The following is a 16,822-nucleotide window of genomic DNA, read 5'->3' on the forward strand; positions in this document are numbered from 1 at the left end:
TATGACCAAAGTTTTGGCCACAAATGATCCTACTACTTTTTCTCAAGCTAAGGGTAAGCCTCATTGGGAACAATCTATGTCTACTGATATGAATCTCTTTTGAGAAAAAATACTTGGTCTCTTGTTCCTCTTCCTTTAGAAAATAATTTAGTTGGCTATATATGGATTTATAAAACTAAGTTCGCTGCAGAAGGACATATCAAAAAGCATAAAGCTATATAAGTTGCAAAAGGTTTTAATCAACTTGAAGGTATTGATTATAATGAAAATTTTGCTCCTTTTTGCTAAAATGAACACAATAAGAACCATTTTATCACTTGTTGCATTTTATAAGTGGGAAATTCATCAAATGGATGTTAAAAATGCCTTTTTAAATGGTGATCTTACTGAAGAAATTTATATGCAACAGCCTCCTGGTTTTATTTCTATTGAATCCTGAAGTTTAGTATGCAAGTTACACAAATCTTTATATGGTCTCAAACAAGCATCTAGGACTTGGTATGATAAAATTGATGCATATTTCTTGAATAATGGTTTTAAGTGCTGTATATCCGATCCAAATCTATTTGTTAAGAACTTTCGTGATAATGTCCTCATTATTGTTTTATATGTGGATGATCTAATTATCACTAGCAGAGATCTTATATTAATTCAAGATATGAAAATTACTCTTTAGAAGCAGTTTGAGATGATATATCTCGGTATATTGCACTATTTCTTGGGTCTTCAAATCTGGCATATGGCCGATGGTATTTTTCTCTCTTAGCCTAAATATGCGACAAATTTATTGGCTCATTTCCATATGAGTGATTGTAAACCTGCTCCTACGCCATTTCAATCTGGTGTAAAGTTAACTGTTGAGTGTACCACTCCACTGGTTGATGCTACTCTTTATCGTTAGCTCATTGGAAGTTTGATATATTTAACTCATAGCAGACCAGATCTCTCTTTTGCAGTCAGTATGGTTTCTCGATTCATGCAGCAACCTCATGAAAGTCATTGGTAGGAAACCAAGAGAATTCTGCGATATTTACAGGGGACATTGCATTATGGTGTATTTTATTCGAGTAGTGCTACAATTTTACTCTCTGGTTATACAGATTCTGATTGGGCAGGTGACAGTTCTGATCGATGGTCAATTGTTGGTTACATATTTCAACTTGGTTCAGGTCCGATCTCTTGGTCCAGCAAGAAGATTGTTGAAAATTGCAACAAGAAATGATAAAAATAGAATCCAGAATATTCCAATGTTAATTTGTCCTTGAATTAAAATTGTGAATTAAAATCGAATTTAGTCCCACCAGCTGCTTGGAAATAATTAATTAATTCATTATGGACTAATTAGTTGGAGAAATTCAAGTTAGAAGTCTTTCTACAGTCATGCAACAGTTATCCCTTAAATTAAGGAGATACGATTGAGTTATATTTGAGTTGTAATTAGTTAGCTCAGTTTACTGAGTTAAGTTCAGTTAAATTAGCTCCAAACTGTTTGACGAACTAATTGTGAGTTATCAATCAGTTGATGCATGCATGCACTCAACCTGTGTACTCCAGATAATTGAAGATTCCCTCATCAGAAACTCATGCATGTCTATTCTGAGAAAGACCCAGTTGAGCTAAATGTCAAGGACAATGTACTATCAGTGGCATGTGTTTTCCTATAAAGGAGACTCATGCATGCAGTCAAGGCAAGGTTCCTTGAGGATTGCGCAGTTTTGACAGTGTGTGAGATCAGGTGATCGTCCACTGGGTAGAAGAGGTTTTCCACTTGGTTGAGGGAGAATCATCCCAGAGGAACAATGCAAGGAAATAGGAGCTTGGAGGGCAGAGACGAAGGCTTGAAAGAAGCCAGGATTGCTTGTGAGCATCTGTGAGGATTGTACTGAGAGTTGGCTAGTTGTGAGAGCTAAGGCTTTGTATAATCTCTATGTATTTCCACCATGTATGATAATACAATAGTGTGGGGTTTTTAGTTGAGGCTGTCCCCAAAGTATTTTCATGTGTATTGTGCCATTGATTCTTCTTCTTCTGGTTATATTGTTTAGCTCGATCTTTAAGCTTCCACAAATTGATAGTAGAAGTAGGTTATATTATTCTTCTTTGATTTATATTGCGTTATCGGGTTAACCTACAAGTAGATTTTCTACATGGTCTCAGAGTGAGATTTGTAGAGAAATTTCTACAAAGATAAAGACTCTTTCTTTATCTTCATGTGAAGCAGGGTATAGAGTAGCCAAAGAAGCATCTAAAGAAGTCATTTGGTTACAGCATGTTCTTACTGAGCTTGGTCTGGTTCCAAAATCATCCACTGTGTTGAAATGTGACAATCAGGGTGCAATTTAGCTTGCTTATAATCTGATATATCACTCCAAGACGAAGCATCTCGACCTTGATGCTCATTATATTCGAGGTCTTGTCACCGATGGTATTTTTTCTCTGGAGTATTGTCCTACCGAGCAGCAGGTAGCCAATAGCTTCACCAAATACAGAAGTGAAGTATGTGCATATTCGTTCTTTGCTTGGGATGAGGGAAGTTGTCATCAAGGGGGAGCAGTAATGACTCCTTCCTTCCTTAGTGTTAGGATGGACCCTTCTCCCAGCCATTGTTAAGGTGGAGTGTTGGAATATATTATATTCCTTGGAAGGTAATAATGTCTTTGTATTATGTCAGAAATTGTCCACAATCTTATGTAAAAAAGTAATACATTATATCCCATATTTATAATGGCATAATATACTATTGTATCCATTTATTATATAAAGAGGCGTTGTTTTGGAGAATTATATTATCCCACATTTAATATGTGAGAGTAATTCCTCCACATCTCTGGGTATATAATAGGGTCAAGGGAGCCTCTTAAGGTAGATACCATTTTGTGATACCATCACATCTTATCATGTGCTCACAACATACTGTTATTTGTAGTTTCTCTCTTTGTAAGATTTTAGGAGATTTCTGGAGATAATAGAAGACAACCTTCCCATGGACGTAGCCCAATTGGGTGAACCACGTATATCTGTTGTATTCTTTTTCCTTTTTCTCTTTTTGTTCTTATTTATATGTTGATATATTGTTGGTTTCTTAGATAGATAGCTAGTTTAGTAGATCTAACATTCTAACACATTTCTTCCATACTAGGCCACCCCTCAGCGCCATAAGGGCATTATATGCTTATCTTAGAATCTTGATATTGTGGATTTCACATAATTTGGCATCTATATGAATTTTCCTATATCTAAAACCAACATATATCCATCTTAAATCTAGATCTACCTATAACCACCTCTCCCGCATTTACCCACTTTAACAAGCTCTCCAAGGTAAACATGATTTGAGTGTCACTATGATATGACCTGACCTCCAAGTTCCCATTATGGAAGTGGGGCTTACAAACTGAAAGTAAACTAACATCCCTCAAAGACTTCAAATCACTCAGGAGCCTATCAACAACCATAGGTGATCAATCCCTAAGCTGGAACTCTTTTTTCGCTAGGTTTACACCCAAACTGCATCCTCGACACATTGTGCATGCGGTTATGAGGCTCCAACCGCACCCATAAGCTTGTTGACATGCGGTTATGACCCAAAATTCATTGTTTTGTGCATGCGGTCATGAAATATATGCCACCTTTTCAGGCTAGTCTCTAGACCACTGCCCAAAACTACCTATAACTTTCCAAAATCATGACAATGATGATAACAATGCTAAACAATCAAAGATTAAGCAATATCTTGACCAATACATGCCTAATGCAAGATAAACATTTCATCAAACATATGATAAACATATAAGCTATAGGCCATAAATGCATATATGATCATAAACGTTTGAACTTCATCTAAAAATCACTAAGAAGGCTCAATTCTCTCTCAAGCTAGCAACAACAACGCTTGTTAGCCCATGCATTCATTAACCATCCAGTAACTTGTAAAATCATGAACAAGAGCCATAACTAGAGCATATCCTAACACCAGACAGATAACCAACATATAACCATAATAGAAACTATGACAAATCATCCATAAGATCACCATAATAACTAGTACAAGTGCTCATAGATAACAATAGGAAAATAGCTTGTATTAATATATGGAAATTCCAACCAAGTCAGGGGCTTCCACGTACCACCCAACCATAGATTGGGCTGAACCAAATCTCTCTTTCAACCAATCACCCCTGCGCCATATTCAAAGCATGAATGTGGGATCATATGGATTAAACCAATAAAGAACGAACCAGGGATTCCAAAGGCCAAACCACCTCAACCCTCAACCACAATGATCTAACCTATACTATCTAGAAATCAATAACATCAACCAAATCGGTCTCCTCTCAAGTTGTCAAGGGCTCTAGGGATTCCTTCTCAATCCACAACCTCTAAGGACCCAAGTTGTTACAGGGATTTAGATAACTACCATCTCAACCCACAGCTTCTAGGGACCCAAGTTGTTTCAGGGCTCTAAAGATCCTATCCCAACCCATATCCATAAGGAACCTGAGAACTAATTAGAAAATTCCAAATGGGGAATCCACTAAACCATGACTATTTAGAAAATGGAAAGGAAAGGTTGAAACCACTGTCAATCCAAGCAAATCTCCATGCCAATGACAACACATAACTAAGGAACCACATGCATATACCATGCATCCAAAAACCAACAAGGAGATCACACATGCAACATGTTTACCTGCAAAGTAATCCAATTGTAGTTGCCAATCCAACTTTCTCCTTTCACTTCCTTGCTTTCCTTTGCTTGCTTTCTCCAAAGTGCTCCTAGAATGCTCCAAGTGTGCAAGAGTATGAGAGAATGAGAGTGTGGAAGGAGAGAACCAAAACTGAACTAACAAAAGCTGTGAACTATGTCTCTGATGCCTTTTTATTATTGATGTCTCTTTTTTTGTTCATTTTCCTTCATTTTTCCTCTAATTTTCGTTACATGCAAATTTGTGTCTCTTCACCTTCATTTTATCCTATTTTTCTTTATTTCCCATAATTAAATGACATTTATTGCCTCTTTGCCAAAGCCTTTGCTAATTTCCATGGCCATTAATAAACCAGAAGTGATGCCCATTATGATATTTACCCACCATTCGGCTTGGAATACACATCCCATGACCTCAGTCTTATTTTATTTACATGGAAAATCAACCAGGGGTTGTTACAAACCCCTCCCCCTTGGGGGAACATCGTCCTCAATGTTCTATGACACTTATGACCAACAAACATGCTACTTATGGAGCTTTATAACACAACTTAATGAGAATTTACAATGACAAACTGCTGAAAACATGGGAAACATATTGCCTGTGGAGCTTTATAAACACACCTCAATGCAGTATTTACATTGGCAATACATACAAATGCACATTTTTTGTAATCAAAAAATAAAAGGATACAATACTCGCATCAACGATAAGGGAATCCAGAGGCTCACACCTTGACCTTCAAAGTAATACCAAGAAGTCGAGAGTCCATTACCAAAATCTAAACCTGCCTGGAATGTTAAACGTTACAATCCTTATGCTACTTGTACCCTCAATGAACAATTACTAGCTCATATTTCTAGGGCACACTCCTAATGTGCTTTTGATTCCATCCAATAATGCTAATGACCAAAACAAATTTATTCCCTAGCCTTCCCTTCTCTGCTTCCCAGTCCCTTACGCAATTCGGTCACCCCTTTTCGTGCAATCACTCACCTTCCAAGTTCCCTCACATCCCCTTCTCGGGCTATCCATCCCTTGGAAAAGTTTCCTCACACTGAAAGGTCCAAATACCAAGGTATATCCCTGCCTCAAAACCATCGTACCAGTCATAGCATGCTTATGGAAATAAATGGACACTATTGGGTACTAGTGTCCCACAATGGCCGTACTCTTGAAGTTCTTTACCAACATAATGTTGTATGTTCCAATTCCTTTTGCTACTGCTGCTAACACTCTTGCACCCAGTTTCAACCACCCAAACTGGGAATTTCCATGCTCTCTTATATCAAACACATAATTTCCATTAGACTCAAAAGAAATTGAAATAAATTCAAATGATACCTCATTGTTAGCTCATCGATAAGGTACACTTGCAATTTTGTTTACTTCTTGTCACATCCAATCAAATTAGCTCTTTGATCAAATCATCATATATCACATTTGGTTAGCTCAACACTCAACCATCATAAATCAAAATCATAGATTATGTACATAATTAAAAACTAAAATAAAATAATGATACTTATCTTTCAAATGGTTCTTTTCTTCTGCCTTTGTTCTTTGTCTTTTCAGTACACACACTAGATCGGTTGCCAAACCCAAAAAATACCCAGTGCCTTCCCTTCTCTTCCATATGCATTTTCAACAATAAGGGCATCCAAAGACTATACCACCTCTACCCTTAATATCAACTACCTCAGATTAGTATCTTCCCAAGCTGCCCAGGGCTCTTGGGACTAATATCTCACCCACAGCCTCCAGGGAGTCCCAAGTTTCTATAGGGCTCTAACCCACAACCTTTAGGGGACGCAAGCTATTATAGGGCTCCAACTCACAACCTCCAAGGCACCCAAGCTATTACAAGGCTCAAACCCACAGCTTCCATGGAAACCAAGCAATTACAAGGCTCTAGCCCACAACCTTCAGGGATCCTAAGAACCAATCCACAACACATACACATACACACATTGTATGACACATCACATACACCTACACACAGTGTACAACATAAAACATACACCTACACATAGTGTACAACATAACATATAACATGGCACAATACAACACGTTCACAACACAACATGTAAAATGCATACACAATACCATGTACACAACAACACATGTACCACATGTACAACATGTACACAACACAACATGTACACAATAATAGTACTGCTCATATAGATACCACACTGTCTCTACCGACAACCTTACCTCTAGTTTCCTTCCCATGCCTTATTGCGTGCATCCACAACCCAAGTCCTGGTCATGTGGCTCTTTCCACTATCCATGCTTGTCCTGGCTTGGCATAGATTACACTACTTTTCATTTCGTTGATGTATCCTTTAGCATTGTCTACCATAAGATAAACATAGGCATAGTTATAAACACATAATATCAAAATCATATCCACATAATATTGACCTCATAGTGTTGGGTGTGTGTTATAATCTTTCCACAACTAGCCCCAAGTGCAGGGGGGTCACAATGGGGGGGGTGAGGGGGACAACCTCCCTTTTTCATTACGCCGAGCACAGCAGGGGGGGCACGACAGCCCCCCCTGTCATGGGGTTTGAGGGGGGAATTTTTTTGAACCCTATATTGGGTGGGCGGACCTACCTATGATTTTGTGCGTGGTTTTTGCACATGGTTTTGGGCATGATGGTTTTTTTCCCATGGTATTTTGTAGATTTGGTCAAGGGAACTACGGTTATGTTCTAATCCAGGTTTAATGGATTGGGGTTTATGGATGCTTCAACATGTATATATATGTATTGTAACATTAAAAGGAATATAATGAAAAATCAATCTGGTAGTCCAAGTTTTGGGATCTAGGGGAAAATATATGTGTATATTTGTTTTATGTTTTATGCTCTCACCATTGTTTATTTTCTATTTTTAGAATTCGTATGCAGGTGATTTTTGTACAGGGTTAAAACCTACATTTGGTATCAGAGTTGTTTTGGCTTCAAGGGGACACTTTCGCTGCTAAGGGGTTTTGTTCGGGCCTATGGTAGACCCTGTTTAGTGGGAGATCTGCCGGATCGATTCTTGTGGTGAAAAAAGATGGTGAGAAGTGGAAAGATAGAGATCAAGAAATTTAACGGTCAAAGTTTTGAGTTGTGGAAACTCAAGATGGAGGATCTGCAGGTGGATAGAGATCAGTGGATCATGGTAGATTCAGGTACTAATCCAACGACAATGTCAGCTGAAGACTAGGAAAAGTTGGATCGGAAGCAAAGAGCATAATACAGTTGTGTATCTCAGATTTAATGTTGTTGAATGTATCAAGGGAAGCTTTAGCGAAGGCTTTGTGGGACAATTTAGGGGCTTTGTACCAATCTAAGTCTCTGGTGAATAAACTGTTCCTACAGAAAAAGTTGTATAAACTGAGGATGGAGGATGGAGACTCGGTGACAGAGCATCTGAACGCCTTTAATACTGTGGTAAGCTAGTTGTTATCTATTGATATAAAAATTTTAGATGAAGATAAGTGCATCACTTTGTTGTGTTCTCTACCAGATTCGTGGGATAGTCTAGTTGTTGCAATAGGTAACAATGCGACTGCCTTGCAGTTTGATAAAATAGTCTCATCCTTGTTGTCAAAGGAGATGAGATAGAAAAATACAGAGGGCCATAATGGTGATGCCTTTTTTGTACAAGGACGGTCCCAGAACATAAACAAAAATAAACCCTCGAGTGGGAGATCTAAATCTCTAGGAAAACCTGTAAAGGCATGCTGGAAATGTGGAAAGGAAGGGCACTTCAAAAAGAACTGAAGATCTAAAGCTCCTGAGAAAGGAATGGGATATGATGATGCTCCTTTTGCAAAGGTGAAAGCCACCTCAGATGAAGGTGGGGATGTGTACTTGGCTTCTTCTTCAAGTACACAGGTAGATCATGAGACATGGTTGATTGACTAAGGTGCATCCTTTCACTTCACTCCCCACAGGGAGTGGTTATGAGAGTATGATAAATATGATGGTGGTGATGTCTTCTTAGGGGATGAAAGGAAGGCTAGAATCATCGGTCATGGAAAATTCAAGTTTAAGTTGCAAGGTGGAAGGATGATAACACTTCTGAGTGTTCTGCATATTCCTGCATTGGCCATAAATCTGATTTTTGTAAGCAAGTTTGATGATGCAAGTGTAAAAACATTGTTCAATAAAGATACCTACAACATGGTTCGAGGAGCACTGGTATTGATGCGGGGAGGTCAGATTGGAACTTTGTACAAGATTCATGGTAGCACTGTTATTTATGGGTGCAACAATTCTATGGTTCCTGAAAGTGGAGCAAAAAATTTAGTGGTCTCTAGAGAAAAGACCATGATATGGCATCAAAGGTTTGGACATATTGGAGAGAAGGGCCTTCGAATACTTCATGGTAATGGTATGGTAGAAGGTATGTCTAATTACTCTTTATATTTTGATTTATGTGAAAATTGTGTATATGGGAAGTAGAATCAGGTGAGTTTCTCCTCTGGTGCTAAGAGGGCAAAACAAATATTAGATCTTGTGCACTGTGATGTGTTTGGACCTGTGTCAGTTCCGTTACTGGGTAAGTCTGAATAATATGTATAATTTATAGATTAATTCTCAAGGAATACATGGATATATTTCCTAAGGAAGAAATACGAAGTCTTTGACAGGTTTAAAGAATTTAAAGCTCTAGTGCAAATGCAGATAGAGAAGAAGATAAAGGTGTTGAAGACAGATAATGGTGGAGAGTTTTGCGAGAAGGAATTCGAAGAGTTATGTAAGAAGTGTGGTATAGCACGAGAAAATACTACTCCATACACACCTCAACAAATTGGAGTTGTAGAAAGAATGAACAGAACATTGATGGAAAAGGCAAGAAGCATGCTCAGTGGTGCCAGGTTAGGACAAGAATTCTAGGCAGAGGCAGTGGAGACTGCATGTTACCTGGTCAACAGATCACCTTCATCAGCATTGAAGGATAAGACTCGACAAGAGGTATGGACTGGTAATAAACCCTCTCTTTCACATATGAGGGTATTTGGATGTGATGCATATGTACATGTTCCAAAGGAGAAAAGAACCAAGTTGGATAGTAAATCTGAAAGGTGCATTTTTATTGGGTATAAGGATGGTTTAAAAGGTTATAAGCTTTGGAACCCAAAAACAAGGAAGGTTGTGTATAGCCACTATGTGGTGTTTAGAGATGTGAAAGATGTTATTAAACATGAGGTCCTACCAAAGGAACCTGAGAAGATAGAGTTTAAGCTAAAGGAGGAGGAATCAGACTCTATAGCAGAAGAGGAATCAAAAGATGAAGAGTCGTAAACTCCAGCTATGAGAAGATCAGTTTGAGAAAGAAGGAAGCCATAAAGATATAGTCCAGTTGCTTTCTATTCAAATTTTCATTTTTCTATTACTGATGATGATCCCAGAATTGTCAGGGAAGCAGTAGATTTAGAGGATGGAAAACTCTAGAAAGAGGCCATGGTTGATGAAATAGCATCTTTGCACAAAAATGAGGCTTGGGGTCTGGTGTTATCGGTTGAAAGGAAATCCATTGGCAACAAATGGTTGTTTAAGAAGAAGATGAATGCAGAAGGCAAGTTGGAGGAATACAAATCTCGGTTGGTAGCAAAAGGTTATTCCCATGTGCCGGGAATTGATTTTGGTGATATTTTTTCTCATGTTGCCAAGGTAGCTTCTATTAGATTATTTTTATCTATTGGTGTTGCTTTTGATTTTGACGTAGAACATATGGATGTGAAGACAACATTTCTTCACAAGGATCTGAAAGAAGAGATCTACATGAAGACACCTGAAGGCTTTGCTGTGAAGAGTAAGAAATAAATGGTATGCAGGTTAAAAAGTCTTTGTATGGGTTAAAACAGTCACCAAGGATGTGGTTTCAGAAATTTGATACATATATATGGGGACTTTGCTTCGCCAGCAGCAAAGCAAATCAATGTGTGTATTTTAAATTAATTGGTGACAATGTTATTTATTTGGTCTTGTATGTGGATGATATGTTGTTGATTGGAAATAACAAAGAAATTATCCAAGAATTAAAGACCTAATTGTCCTCCAAATTCTACATGAAAGATATTGGTGCTGCAAACTATATTTTGGGCATGGAAATTAAATGAGATCAAGCAAAAAGGAAGCTCTGGTTAAACCAAAGGAATTATGTCGAGACAATATTGCAAAGATTTAATATGCAGGATAGTAAACTGGCGAAGGTTCCTATTCCTGTCGGTGTAAATTTATATGTTGAACAGTGTCCCAAGACACAAGAAGAGGAATAGGACATGACCTGTGTTCCATACGCAAGTGCAGTCGATAGCCTGATGTATGTAATGGTCTGTACTAGACCAAACATTACACATGCAGTGGGAGTATTGAGTAGGTTTATGTCAAAACCAGGGAAGGAGCATTGGATAACAGTGAAGTGGGTTTTCAGGTATTTGCATGGCACTAGTGATTATGGTCTATGCTACCAAGGAAGACCAGGATTGGATAGAGTTTTGGACATTCATGGCTTTGTTGATGCAGACTAGGTTAGAATTTGGATCAAAAAAGATCTACAAGTGGGTATGTGTTTAACCTATTTGGAGGTGCAGTCAGTTAGATGAGTAAGAGACAGTCTGTAGTGGCACTTTCAACTACAGAGGCAGAATACATGGCAGCCACTCATGCAAGCAAGGAAGCAGTTTGGTTGCAAAGATTGTGTTCAAGTATGGGGTTGGTACAAAAAGTTATAAGGATAGAATGTGATAGCCAAAGTGCAATTTTATTGGTAAAAAACCCTGCTTATCATTCTAAGACAAAGCACATTGATGTTCAGTATCACTTTGTGAGGGATATGGTTGAGGACAAAAATGTGTTGTTGGTAAAGGTGGACACTTTGAAGAATGTTGCATATGCATTGACAAAGTATGTGAGCATTGAGAAGTTTTCTTGGTGTAGAGAAACAATGGGCGTTGCAGGGTTGGACCAATGACTAAGCTCTCCTGTGGTCCCTCGTGGAAAGAAAACAACAAGTGGGAGAATGTTGGGTGTGTGTTATATTCTTTCCACGACTAGGCGCATGCACATGGGGGGTCACAGGGGGGCGATAGCCCCCCATGTTCGTTGTGTCGGGCACAGTAGGGGGGTCACAATGGGGGCAATAGCCCCCCTTTTCGGGGGCTTTGAGAGGGGCGGTAGCTTGGAGATTTTTTTTTTCTAACCCTATATTAGGTGGGCAGACCTACCTATGGTTTTGTGCATGATTTTCGCACATGGTTTTGGGCATGATGGTTTTCTGCCCATGGTATGTTAGGGAATTACAATTATGTTCTAATCCAGGGTTAATGGATTGGGGTTTATGGATGCTTCGGCATGTATATAATGTATTGTAACATTGAAAGGGATATAATGAAAAATCAATCTGATAGTCCTGGTTTTGGGATCCAAGGGAAAATATCTGTGTATATCTCTTTTATGTTTTATGCTCTTGCCATTGTTTATTTTTTGTTTTTAGAATTCGTATGAAGGTAATTTTTGTACGGGGTTAAAACCTACACATAGGTCTTCCAGAGCTACTCTTCCCACTTGATTCCTCATAAACCAGGAACCTTTATGCCATTCACCTGCATAATCATTCATTCTTCCACAATAATATATATATATATATCATGATCACAACATAATTACCATTGTTTATAAGGTCAAGGTTAAGAGAACTTCCTCTATTCATGCAACACATGCACAATATTGAGAACAACAGTTCCCAACATAGCCAAGGCATTTGATGCCTCAAATCCATTTACTTTATCTTTCTTGATTACCTTTCTCATGATTGTCTTACCACTGTCCATTTATCCCAATGGACCCAACCATCCTAATTGGTTGTCATATTCTTTCCTTAAGATGCCCTTTATTCATGCACTAAACTCCATCTGGGTGTTACATTACCTGTTGGGTTACACTCAACTCTCCTTGAGCTCCATTAGTGTGCCTCTTTCCCCGACCAGGCGCAGTAGGGGAGTCACAAGGGGGGTAGTAACCCCCCCTGTCATGGGGTTTGAGGGGGACGGTAGCCTGGAGAATTTTTTTTCTAACCCTATATTAGGTGGGCAGACCTACCTATGGTTTTGTGTGTGGTTTTCACACATGGTTTTGGGCCCATGGTATGTTAGGGAACTACAATTATGTTCTGATCTAGGGTTAATGGATTGGGGTTTATGGATGCTTCGGCATGTATATAATGTATTGTAACATTGAAAGGGATATAATGAAAAATTAATCTGATAGTCTCGGTTTTGGCATCCAGGGGAAAATCTCTGTGTATATATGTTTTATGTTTTATGCTCTCGCCATTGTTTATTTTTTGTTTTTAGAATTCGTATGCAGGTAATTTTTGTACGGGATTAAAACCTACACATAGGTCTTCTAGAGCTACTCTTCCCACTTGATTCCTCATAAACCAGGAACCTTTTTATGCCATTCACCTGCATAAGCATTCATTCTTCCACAATAATATATATATATATATATATATATATATATATATATATATATATATATATATGATCACAACATAATTACCATTGTTTATAAGGGCAAGGTTAAGAGAACTTCCTCTATTCATGCAACACATGCACAATATTGAGAACAACGGTTCCCAACACAGCCAAGGCATTTGATGCCTCAAATCCATTTACTTTATCTTTCTTGATTACATTTCTCATGATTATCTTGCCACTGTCCATTTATCCCAATGGACCCAACCATTCTAATTGGTTGTCATATTCTTTCCTTAAGATGCCCTTTATTCATGCACTAAACACCATCTGGGTGTTACATTACCTGTCGATGCAGGAGCATCCAGCTTAAGGAAAAATCATTGTATTTAGTAGAATAGGGGGTCTTGTGTTTAAAGGGAGATGGTTCCCAAAAGGATTAAATTAATGTAATTTTAATGTTTTTGAATCAATGATAGGATATTTGTAAATGTTCTCGAATATAGGAGAACATGAGGAATTAGTGAGGATTGAGAGATTTTGGAATATTATGTACATTTAGATTAGGAAATGGTTTCATGATTTTTAGGATTAGAGAGAATCCTTAGGAAATTAGTTGAGTCAAAACTAGATTTAGGAGATATTTAGGATTTTGTTGAGAAAACTATGGATCTAAACCAGAAATGGTTCTAGAAACTTTTTGTAAGCCTTAAAGGCATGAGGGACAGAGAATAAAAAAGAGGAGGACTAAATTAGGTCTACGGGCAGAGAGATGAGAATGGCCAAATAAACATAGATCAGGCCTAAAGAAGAGTAGACAGAACACGAGATGTTCTGAACTTATGTAAATATTGTTTATGAATGAAAGGAGGGTTTCATTGTGTTCAGAATTGTTCCTGTGTGTGACCATAATTGAATGAGACCGATCTCTGTTTAAATGAATTTTTGTACATGATTTCTAATTGAATGAAGAAGTTTTTCTAAAGGATAAAAGCCTTAGTTTCGGGATATAACTGGTGTGATAAATGATTTGTTTTGTGAAGGAAATATGCATGATAAAATCCTGTAGTGGAGTTAGCGTATGACGGATTCCTTGGCAGAGATTTGATTGTCGAAACTCTGATTAAAGGTGGATCAAAGTTGATTTATGAGAGAATTCATCATTGATCACAAATAGGATCAATGATGATCCAGTTGAAATGAGGTTGAAAAGGGAATTCAACATAGTTTTGTTGTATTTGTCTGAATACATCGAGATCATTTGTTCGAGTAGATCTCATGAAAGAAATTATTTGGAAAACAGTGTAATGACAGAGTACCACAGCGAATGAAGTGCTAACTTGGCGGAATGCAGAAAAAGAAAACCAACAAAAGTCGCGTGAAAGTCATGAGACTATCGTGACCGTTCATCGAGGGAAGATCCAACGGTGATTAGGTGATCGCATGCAAAGATGTACTCGCTATAAAGTGGCAACCGGACCCAATAACCCTATAAAATCGAGTTGATTGATGGGTAAATCATGACCGTCCAATCTGTTGGAAATCCGACGGATATCGCATGGGAAGATGCGCACTGGTTAATTTGGAAATTGGACCCAATGAGTTATCAATGCAGGTTTAATTCTATTTGAGATCCGGTCTTATGCGTCGAAGTGGGACCGGTGTTCATTTACAGGCTGTGTTGTATTTTTCATGGTTTGTTTGTTTGCAGATGTTATGTGAAGTCCACCTATAAAATCGCTTATGATGTAAATGTGGCCCTAATTCACAGGCCACACATGGAAAATTGAAAAGACACAGTTTAGCTGCGTCATTTGTGGTATCAGAGCAGAAGAAGTGGATTCTACATGTATTGGAAAGAGGTATGATTAGTTAATGATTGATTTTGTGTGAAATAGAATTAAAGTTCTTTAGAAAGTTGTAATAGAGGTTGAAAAAGAAGTTACAGGATCAGATTTTAAATCTGTTTGGCAGCAGTTGTAGATTGAAAAAAAATATGCAGTGGAAGCATGGTAGCCTAAGACTATGAGGAAATTCAAATCTGCAGAATCTGAGTTAAAAAGCATATGAACCATTCAAAATGTTGGAGAAGGAGAGACAAGATCATGACAAGATCTTGCAGGTATATTTGTGATAAATTTAGTTTTGAGGATTGAGTTTGCATATTTCAGGTTACAGATGAAGGAAGAATATCTCAGCAAAAGAAGATCAAACCTTAAGAAGCAGTGATGAAGAAAACTAGTAAGGATTTCTGAGTGAAAGAAGAAGTGTAGTCAGAACCTAGTATTTCATCTAGAAATTGAAATACAAGAGGACAGTCATGTTCTTAAGAGCAGATGAGTTGAAACCTAGAAGGAGTAGAGGAAAGCTCAAGGAGGTTCCAGAGATAGAGAACCAGTACTTGCCAAAAGTCCAAGTCCAGAGGAAGAACTTGGTGAGGTAAGTGGCAGCAGGAAGGACTTGTTGTTGCAGAGGCTTAGTACAGCTCATAGTGAGTGAGTGAGTAATGAACTCATAGAGATGGAAAGAAGAAGATGACTATTGATAGTCATCGCAAGGGTTTTGAGCAAGACTACAACAGATTAAAGGAATGGAAAGTTTGGCACAAGATTACAATAGTAAGACTGTAGGAAGAACTTTTGAAAGTTCTTAGAAATTGTAGCAGGACCTTATTCTAGCTAAGGCTTGGAATAGATAGGGACAGTGGTGTTTTTAAATGAAGTGAGTGCAGCAACCAGAAAAGAGAGCAAGATTGCTCAGTGCAAGTTCTAAGAAGGAGAGAACTTGAAGACCAGGCAGAGGAGAAGCTTGGTGAGAAGATTAACCAGTAGGAGGTTGATTGGTTGCAGGTGTAGAAGCTCACACAAAAGAGAAGATGACTATGAGAAGTCATGTGCAAGGTTCAGAAGAAAGCTACAAGATGAAGAAGAAGGGTGCTAAAGAAATCTGCAGGAAACAGATGAGTCAAGAGGAGCGTGACAAGGAGATTGCTGAGATAAGAGAACAATTTAATAAATTAAATATGATGATAGAAGAAGACCAAAGACAAGTTTGGGTCTTGAGGAAAAATACAGTGAAGTGGCCTAAATTACAGGAAAAGCTACAACAGAGGCAAGTGAAGTGGCTGGAGAAAAAACTCAGAGAAGCAAAGTTAGAAATGAGAGTTTCTATTTGTAGACCAGAACAGGGTGAATTCCTGAGTGAAAATAAAGACTGGGATCTGTGAAAGATCTTATAAATTACAATGAGAATTCAAGACAGCAAGAAGTTTACTTTGCTGAGCAAGGAAATATTAATAATTTTATGAACTGTTGGACAAGTTCAGATCAGCAAGAGGATATCAAGCCTTATATGTTTGAGTCTAATAGTTTTGGTGTGTTTGCAGGATTTGCAGAAGGTAATGGACAGTCTTGTGAAACTGTCACAAGGATGAATAAAGTTCTTGAGGTGAAGTATGATGAAGAATTCCTCGTAGAGGAGGAAGTTACTAATTTGTTACAGCAGAAAAAACTCATAGATTTTGGTGGAAGAAAATTATTTGAAGATGTTGTAAAACAAAGACAATTTCTTGTGGAGAAAGAAGATGAGGTTCAGCTTGAAGAGCTGATATGGGGAAAATCAATTGAGGTTG

This window comes from Pinus tabuliformis, chromosome 1_2 (assembly GCF_031772625.1).
Source record: "Pinus tabuliformis cultivar Carrire ecotype Pingquan chromosome 1_2, CPIR1, whole genome shotgun sequence".
Lineage (NCBI taxonomy): Eukaryota > Viridiplantae > Streptophyta > Pinopsida > Pinales > Pinaceae > Pinus > Pinus tabuliformis.